Source organism: Dermacentor variabilis, chromosome 6 (genome assembly GCF_050947875.1).
Source record: "Dermacentor variabilis isolate Ectoservices chromosome 6, ASM5094787v1, whole genome shotgun sequence".
NCBI classification, from domain to species: Eukaryota; Metazoa; Arthropoda; class Arachnida; order Ixodida; family Ixodidae; genus Dermacentor; species Dermacentor variabilis.
In genome coordinates this window covers 163,896,547-163,906,156 of record NC_134573.1, presented here as the reverse complement: position 1 = coordinate 163,906,156, position 9,610 = coordinate 163,896,547, and the positions used below count along the sequence as shown (strand labels likewise).

Here is a 9,610-nt window from a genome sequence, read left to right as displayed (position 1 = left end):
AAACTGAAAAAGCCGGACATAACCGAAACCAAAACTTCCCTGGCTTCGCGCTCGATGTTGATGGTAGTGGCGATACGTAAAATTAGCAAACAAAAAAGGAAGTACGACGTCGTATCCTCCGTGCTTTCGTCTATGAATGGTGCCATAATATACGTCCAGATTCGAATAATATAATAATTCAACAACTCTATTCATAATATATATTGCCAGCGCGCGCGCCTCAATCCCAACTTTCACATCCAATCCCACAGCTCTCTATGGGGCCTTCAGTCTTTTTCTGTCTCTATGGGGCTTCTAGCCACTGTTACCCTGTTACCGGATATTCCCATAGAAAATGGCGCCAGCATTAGTGCATCTGAGAAAATATTGACCACACTTTTGCAGGATATCCAAGGGCACGTGCTGAATGACCCGACGAAAGACCTGGCAGTGCATATAGCGAAGTGAGTATGCACACCTTATGTCGTGCAAGTTTCGTTTGCATTTGGAAACCTTGCGCGCGCATCGGCGATAACGCAGCGTGCAACGACCTCGTGACGAACTCGTGACGAATTAAAAATTGTGAACGGCCAAGTTCGATTAAAATGAGAAGTGTGACGCCTGCTCAAGGTAAGCAACAAATCGGAAGTAGTAGTGAAGTCTGTCGAGACTGTACATGTTCATTTGGCGGAAAATGTGGTACGTAACATAGATAATGTAGGACCGCCGTTGATTTTACTCCCTGACCGCAGTGTCGGTACGCCACTGTGACGTCGTGCGAATTTCAGCGTAATTTTCTGGGTTCGCGGCACTTTTCGTTTTTCTCAAACTTTGTCAAATCTAACGTAGCCCCAGCAGCCTGCAAAAGGCACCTGACGTCAGCCCTGCGCCTCCCTCCCCCTTTCTCTGTACGCTTTAATGACCCAACCCCATTCCTCCCTCTAGGGGCTACCTTGGATTCGCCCCAAGCTGGGTGTCAAGTATAGCTAGCGCGGGAACGGGAAGGTGGTGTCGCCTCCATTTTTTATTTTTTTAATCTTTTTTTTTTCCTAAAGCCGCGGATCATGCTAATACTGATCATTTTGGTACTACAGAGCTGTATTTACCAACCCGGCCTATAATAGCAACCTAGCTCCACTATGAGACCCCTGTTGCTTATGGAAAAAATTTTTTTTAAAAATTCATGCAACTATGGTTGGGAATAGCAAGGTGCACACACTAGAGCCAAAATTTATAAAATTTGCTGTTTGTGCTGGTCGATTTGCTTTAGTGAAGAAAAAATTTTACTATTTTCTTAAGTGATACTCACTGTGGAGAACTTTATCACACTGAGGATGAGGTTTCAGCAGCCGAATTTACTGAGTTCAGGTTTCAGCAATTAAGTTGAATGCATAGAGTGACTATAAGAAATGGTAAAATTCAGAGACACTGGAGCCTCGAATTTTACAGTTTAAATTTGGCAGAAATGACTACTAGGGGGATTGGTTACTCTATGAGAAAAGGGGTAACTAATCAGTGAAGATACCATTGAGCATACATTTTTGTGTGAACTGCTATGGTCGACGAGGTGGCAATATTGCTGAAGAACACTTTTAATCCGAATGGCGCTGACAAAGAAGCGGGTAAACGATAGAACTAAGTGGAAGGCACTTATGAACACGGAGAAGAAAATCATATGCCGATCAAACAAATATCCATATCATTTAATGTTTTTTGGGGGGACACATCAGCAGATAAACCCTCTGATGGGGGTTTATCTGCTCTAGGGAAGCTCCAGAGATGAACCCTCTGCAGTTACCCTGAATGGAACTGGAAGCTGATTCATTGTATCGAATTCCATGTAAACACTATGTGACATCAATGAAGCTGGACAAAAGGGTCCCTGCTACTTTTAAGACACTGCTGTATTCTGTCCAAACAGGAGAGAGACCCACAGCAAGGTGGCGACCTGAAAGCATCACCAGTGCTCGGCTAAGCGATGTTTCTGGAGTAGTGATGCAAAACTGTCGATAGTTTAGTCATTGAACTGTTGATAGTACAAAAACAATATATTGATATTGCCATCAATAGCTAGTGCACTATTTATATTGATAGTACTACCAAATGCACTATTGGTAGTGCGCCGTCAATAACGTAAAATCTCGCAGTGTGCCACAGTTAAACACTGCAACATAAGCTTCACTATGTTTCCTTGTTTCGAGTTGCATGAACTGATTACACGTTACTGCTTGTCAGTAGGGCAGTTATCGAAAAATTTTCAGAATATCACTCATTGAGAATTGTAAAGCTATTGATCGCACTGGCAATAGTGAACTATTGCAAACAACACTTGCAACAAGGTCACGATAGTGTTGTATCCAATGTTGCGGCAGGCGGATTTGTTCGAAGACAGATTTCTTCGTCAGAATGTTGACTCCAAGAACAGCTCTTGTTTTGCTGATCCTTTATCTTGTGGCATTCATTTTATTAAAACACTTTCAGGCTGCCGAATTGAAGCTCAACATGCTTCAGGCCTTCCTAAACACAGGACAGCCTGCTAAGCAGTGCAATTTGTAATCTACTTGCAAGATAAACGTCATATTGTCATGTTTGCATATGAAGCACTTTTGATTAGTGATATGGCTGGGCAAGGCACACAAATGAAGTCTTGAGAAATATCAGTCACACTTCTGAGTAGTATTCGTAGGTGCTTATGCAAAATGCTATTCAGTACCTTGCATTAAGACAGCATTAAAATCTAATAATTGTTGCTTGCTGGTGCTGTCACAAAAGCTGACGATTTGCCTAGTTGCTTGGAAATTTTTCAATGCCTACATGCTGTTGGAAACAAGATATGCACCAGAGTATTCATTGCGTTAGCGGCTGCATCATGTGTAAGCACTGCTCAACAGTGCTTACACATGATTATAGTTACTCACCATAATTATTGTTTCTATGGAATAAGCCCTGCAAGTTCCTGTGTCATCATTGATGTTGGCATAGCCATTTATGCCCATAGAAATACCATTTGCTTCTCGTGAAGCTAGCAAAGCTGCCTTCCCCAAGTCAGCCAATCCGGGCACCTTGCTCAGCCAATTAGCAGGCATCAGTGCAGCTATGCAAGTTCGGCATTACCGAATTAGTAGTTTGTGTTAAGCAAATGTGTGTATTTTTGGGGGGTAGGGGGGATCTACGAGGAAATCAACCAAATGTTCACACATTGTTCCTTAAATAATTTTGCTTAACCAGGTTCATCTTACAAGTATACCATACAGCTAGGGTTCAGCATTTTCTATTTAAGCCAAGAAAAGTACGGCGAATTGTTCTTTTTTCAGGAATTCAGCATTAACCGAAAACAATCACTGAAAGCAAATTTATCAGTGAGCTAAGACGATTCTAGCACAGCTGTGAACCTACATGCACTCTATTGCAAGCAGCCTTATTTCAAGGTCATATGTTGGCCGGCCACACAAGCACTAAAATGTTTTTCTATTGTTTGCATATGTTTCACGTGCCCCTGCAACAGTGGGTGGTGGTACAAAGAAAGGTTGAAGGGAGCCCTGGTCATGGGCCCTTGGACTGCGACCAGTGTGGGGGATGAACTGAGTTACTTCACTGATGATGATGAAGAGCTGTATGTACCAAATAATTTTTTCGTGTGTTATCTGTTACGACTCTGTAGCTGCATAATGTTACAAAGTCTCATTCCGTCATTGCTCGAATATCAAATGGATTCACTCTTAATTTCTGCAGAGTCACGTTGCTGTGTGACGTTATGTCCTTGCTAGCCTTCTTCTCGGAAACATTGTTATTCTGTGAATTGGATGCAACTGCAGTTTCCTATTTAGCAAAGTTAGTGATGCAAATGGATATCCACAGTAAGGAAAAGAAAGTATATAAGGTCAACGTGAGAAATTATCTGCTGAAAAAGAGTGGTGAAAGTCAATTCGGAAAAATTTATTATAACTAATATATTTATATTAATATATATGAGTATATATTATGTAGTGAAGAGGAATGCCCGGTGCTGCAGCCACATCACCAGTCGTCCGGGAGGCGCGAGCTCGAGATTGCCTGAGCTGCTCTGGCTGAGACGCGCTGCCTGCTGCTCTCTAACAATGTATTTATATTAGATTCTGGTGGAGGTGCTGCGGTTTTCCCCCAACCTGAAATTATGCACCCGAACTCTGCCATCCGTCATGCCTGACGACCCCAGCACGGCAACCCCACCGGTTACTTCAGCCATCGTATGTGCCAGAAAAAGTACAATGAATATTGGGAAAGTAAAAAACAAGAATGCTGAACTGTATGTCTAACAGATCTTCTATATCCTCTTGAGACATGAAGACAGCTGGGGACATGATTGCTTTTTTTTTTAAGTCGGTGCTCATTACTGACTGGTATGTTCCGAACATGAAAAAATAATCTTTTTGTATATTTGCCACTGTTAGATGTTAGAAGTAGCATCTTCATGTACAATAACAAAGTAAGCATCTCGTCATGTTTTATATAATGTAGTAAAAACTATCTGCTTTGCATAAACATGGAGATCAAGATGCAGTATCATGTAGAGAGTTGCCATATTGATGCCGCATGCAGTATTTTCAAGTCACTTCATGGTACTTGAAGCACCCTTCATGGTTGCGTTTTGTTGTCTGTGACGAAACAATGGCCTATATCAAATTAGGACAATTTTCTCAAAATGTGGTGTCGAGAATAGGACTAAACCACTTTTATGCACTTCCGTATGCATCTTGCATCCTATCTGGGTTAAATTTGTTAAGTAACATTTACTGAGCTCAGTTTCAAAAAGATTGAGGCCAATGTGCAGCATAATGTGCAAGGGGTCTCAGGAGGATATGCTCATGAATGCTACTTTAAGACGACGCAGTATGATTAGGCAAAAAATGTAACTGTCATTAATTAGCATTAAAAGTAGCTTTGAATAAAAATATTTCGGTATAGTTAAACTCAAAAATAAATAAACTGAGCTTACCTTAAAGAATGAATAACTTGCAGTGTTAGTGCACATGTTGTGCTGCACTGCACACCTACATCAAGGCAACAGGCGCTCCCCCCCTCCCCACCTCGTTCTTCTGAAGTGGTTGCCCTTGGTGACAACCAGAAAAGTTCTGGGAAACTGCTGAACCTTTTCTGTGAATCGAACTGAGTTGTCCAGGGCCACAGAGCACCACCATGAATCCACTGGCAGCCTTCAAAATTCCACTGAACTTCTGACCCTTGCCGTGGAGGCTGTTCTAAAACTGGTACAGCGCAACATACAAAGGCAGAAACAAGCCGAGCCGGTCAGATAAAGGAACAGAGCGCTGTGTCGGCTCGGCTCGTTTCTTCCTTCATATGTTGCGCTGTACCAGTTTTAGAATGCAATACCAACTCGCCCAATCCTCAACCCTCGTGGAGGCTGGTTTTATGTAGCTTGGACTTCTCCTGCTTCGACGAAAGAGGAAAGCAACACGATTGACATCAGCATCGGTCCTTCCTCGTCCTGCCAACGATTCAATGCCCAAAGAGATTTAAGGCAGAGCTGGCCCATTGTTAGAGAGAGAGAGAGTCGCCACCAGCCATACCATCGGTCTGGTGCGCTCTTCAGTGTCGTTACTTGTACGCTATTACCTGCTATATGTACATATTGTATAAAGCTTTTCATCTCCTCTGCGTCTTCTCCAACAGTCCATCTCTTGTCTTTACCCAAGTCGCAATAGCACATCACATAGAAATAAATAAAGAATGCTGCTGTATTAGGATTGTTAATTTTAGCTCATGAGCCTGCGATAATGTGGATTTTGCTGATTTAACAGAATTTTAGCCTGTTAACATGGGAGCTTGGGCTCACATGGTTCGTGCATTTTGGAAAAGAGGAAATAAGTATTACCCCAATGCAAACAATGCTCATAAAAATTCTACGTGCAATAATGACTAACTTATCTTCAAGTGAAGCAGGGAGGCAGCTCTAACACATTGATAATGGGAACACAGTTCACTCTTAAATGTGCAACAGGTCACGGAATGTTAAGCACAGCACTCGTAGGATGCATCTTAATTATCAGAGATTGATATAAGGACATGCACTTTTCCTGTCAAGTGTGCCACATGGCAGTTGTGTAGCCAGACATATTTGTTGGGGGAGGGGGCGGGGAGGCACACTTCACAGGGGAGGTAGAAGAGAGAAGTTGGGCAGGCCCCATACTTGCACAGAACTTTCGGAAGCGAGGGGCGCATGTGATTTGTGTGCCCCTCCCCTTCTTGCTAGACCACTGCCACTAGCCTTTACCTAATGAGCTTGCATAATCACTTGAATGGGCTGGCCATTACCTCTGCAGTTCTCAAGTAATTAAGTTTGCCACATTTGTTGTGGCACTCTTGCTTCTCACAATAAAAATGAAATGACCATGAAAGGAAAGTACTGTCATCTGCCCAGCAGTAGCAAGAAGCTACAAAGGAAACCTATGACAAATGCCACAATGAAGTTCACTGGTTGTGTAAATTTGCTTGGGGACAGATAAACAGTGCAAGAAAAATATGGATTAATAAAAGAAATGGACGACATCACAGGTGCCACACAGTGCCTGCTACATCCATCTTAAAAACCTCTATGGAAAGCCGATACAGGGATGTACCGTATTTGCACGATTCTAGTGCATATCTCTTTTGGATAAAAAGTGTGTTCAAGTTTGCATGCACATTACTATGATAACTAATCCTACTCAGGATCAAGAACGAAACCAATTCTTACAAAAAAGAAAGAGAAAGAAAAAAGCTCTATGCAAGGTAGCTAGCTGCACTGCCATTGAACATTGTTTTATTTTTTTTCTGCCTTGCTTTCTGGCTGCCATTTTTACAGTTTGCTGTGTGTGTGGCATTTCTAATGTGTTAGATGGAACTGAAAATAGACTTTCTCTGGTAGGTAGATCGCGAAAAGTAGGTGTCGTTGGACTCTGATAGCAACTAGCCGCTTATATTCCTCTGTGTGCATGTCTGTGTGTCATTGTATGTTCCATAAAATTGTTTCAGCACGTACGTGCCAACTCAGGTTTGGCTACTTGGTAGAATCGGCACCAAGTTATTATTATTGTTATTATTATTACTTTTTATATTTGGATGGTAATGTAACTGTGTGTTACAATTGGGGGTGTGGTAAAATCGTGCAAATACGGTAATATGGGTTTAAATGGGTTTTAGGATGTTCCTTCACGTTGTGGGCTTTCACAGAACAGATTCCCCATTAGGTGACCATTCACAACTTTCATTTGTGTAAAAAACAAAACAAAACAAAAAACAAGGAAACTGTCAGAATATCAATGACAATTTTAAATTTAGGAAAGAAGTGGTTGATGCATACAGCTTGCTATGCAGACCTTTGAACGGACTCGATGGTATTGTGCTCTCATGTATAATCTAGCAGTAATTGCAGCAAGAATAAAGTAGTAAAATTGGTTCCTCTAGATGTGGCCTGCAATGTGGATGCGTTTTCACGTAGACTTTTAAATAAACTGCTGCCAATTAGTTCCTACCATAAAGCTTCCTGTGTGGTGCAGTACTGACATTGCACAGTGTATATTGCTTGCATCGACAATGTGCAAGCAATTTATTACGTGTCCATCCCAGTTATCCTACATACAGTACAGAAAATAACTTTCTTTTTCTTTTTGTGCAACCTCAATTCATAGGCATTGTTTTAGCATAAAGAAATTTTACAGTAATTTGCAGGCACTAAATTTTATGTCATGGACATGTCGCGCCATTATAAGGGCAGATTACAAGATAGTGTGAAACGTTGTTTGCAAAACCAATTTCTCATAGCTCATAGGTCATGTTGGATAGCCGTGAAAATTAGGTCTTTTTAATGTATGTGGATGCAATGCGAGCAGCTGTAAATTATGGCTGGGGTGGTGAGGGGTCATATGATTTTTCACTGTAGAGAGTGCCGTTCTGGTATGGCTACTTAATAACTGTTCCGTTAATTTTAAGTGGTAGTGTTAATCTCAACTGGGAGATCATTGATGACAACTAAATGTTATTGAGTATTCACAGCAATGGATCGCTTTTAGTTTACTTTGAGGAAAGGGTGTATATCATATTTCCAGGCTGTGCGCATGTTGTGTGGTATTTCTGTCCAATTTTTCTTGTGCTGCTTTTTTGAAATGAAGGTTCAGACTCTCTTGAAGTATTATTTCCCTCTTGGCTGTGTATGGGCAGGCTATGTGCATTGTATGTTTGTTTCATCTCAAGTAACTTTTTGGGTTTTGATATCCTCATTGTTTTGTGTGTGCGTGTGTGTGTGAGAGAGAGAGAGAGAGAGAGAGAGAGAGAGAGTTTATTATAGGAAAGGCAAAGAGGTCAGCCTGATCTAGCATGCTCTGGCCTGCTACTCTTCACAGGGTAAAAAAAAAGGGGGACAAAAAAGAGTGGTGAAAGAGGGTGATGAGGACAGGAGGAAAGGATGCATATATACAATTACTATGTAACACAGTGGTTTCCTAAATGTCCGGTCCTGTGCTCTTCAAATAGTCCATAACAGCCCTTGCAGCTGTTGTAGCTGCTGCGTATGTGTCTGTGCTTCTGTGTTCCTGCTAATAATGCATAAAATTGCTTTAGCATCCACAACAAAATGTCGCCTTAGGCCAGGGCTGTGTTTTGAGTCTTACCTGCATACAAAGGAGCAGTACTAAAAAGATATAAATTTCTGTTTTCATAGGTAATGTGGGAAATAGTACATTGTTCGTGACGTGCTTTAAGGTCTTCTTGCATATTATACTTCATGCATTTTGAGTCCTCAAGTAAAATTATTATGCCATAAAACTGAATCTTTCAGACAATTGAGGCAATCGGTATTGTGCTTTACATATCTCAAGAAGCAAGATTATCCCGTGTCAATGCCCATATGTACCAGGAAAACAAAGAGCCACCTCTCATGAGAATCACTTCAGGAGACATTTGTCTGAAAAACAGCAGCTCATGAAGTCATGAAGTAGCATTACATTGTAGGCAAAAAAAAAAGAAAGATCTTTTTAGTCACTCAAATAGTGTAAATTTTCGAAACCATGGTGACATGATGTGAGCTGGCCGCTTGTCATTCACTACAAGCTAAACCTCATTGAAAGTGAGAAAACTCAATGGCAGGTTGATAAATCAAATTTCAGAAGGCACTAAAACAGCCAGTATATGCAATGTATCAAAAAAAAAAAGCACACAGAAACTAAAAGACTAATCTATGTTTGCTATAAACTTTCAGTGCACAGTCAAAGCCTTTATAACGAATTGCTCGGGACCTCCAAAATTCTTTGTTATAGAGGTCACTTCGGTTAAAGGTTGGGCACTATACCACTCGCAATAAAGAAAGCTAAGCACTTTCAGCAATAGAAGATCCTTGCTTAACATGAACTAAACTTCCTTTTTTGTCTATACGTTGCTTGACAGAATGTGCGACTGTATCCAACCTTGTATCGAGGTTCATAGCATCAGTGGCGCATCCAGAAATTGATTTCCGGGGTGGAGAGTTTTCTGCCGACAGCTACCCATCCGCCCCCTGTTTCGCCTCTCTCTCTTTCTATCTCTGTAATATATATATATATATATATATATATATATATATATATATATATATATATATATATATATATATATATATATA

General features: G+C 41.0%; 1 long non-coding RNA gene across 1 annotated transcript in view; it reads left to right on the top strand.

Moving 5' to 3' along the window:
- The first annotated feature begins 246 nt into the window (after positions 1–246).
- The window catches only part of LOC142585644 (uncharacterized), a 21,556-nt gene continuing 12,192 nt past the window's right edge, over positions 247–9,610 (top strand). Inside the window, exon 1 of the long non-coding RNA XR_012829115.1 lies at positions 247–443. This is a non-coding gene — a long non-coding RNA (uncharacterized LOC142585644). The remainder of the gene's footprint in view (positions 444–9,610) is intronic.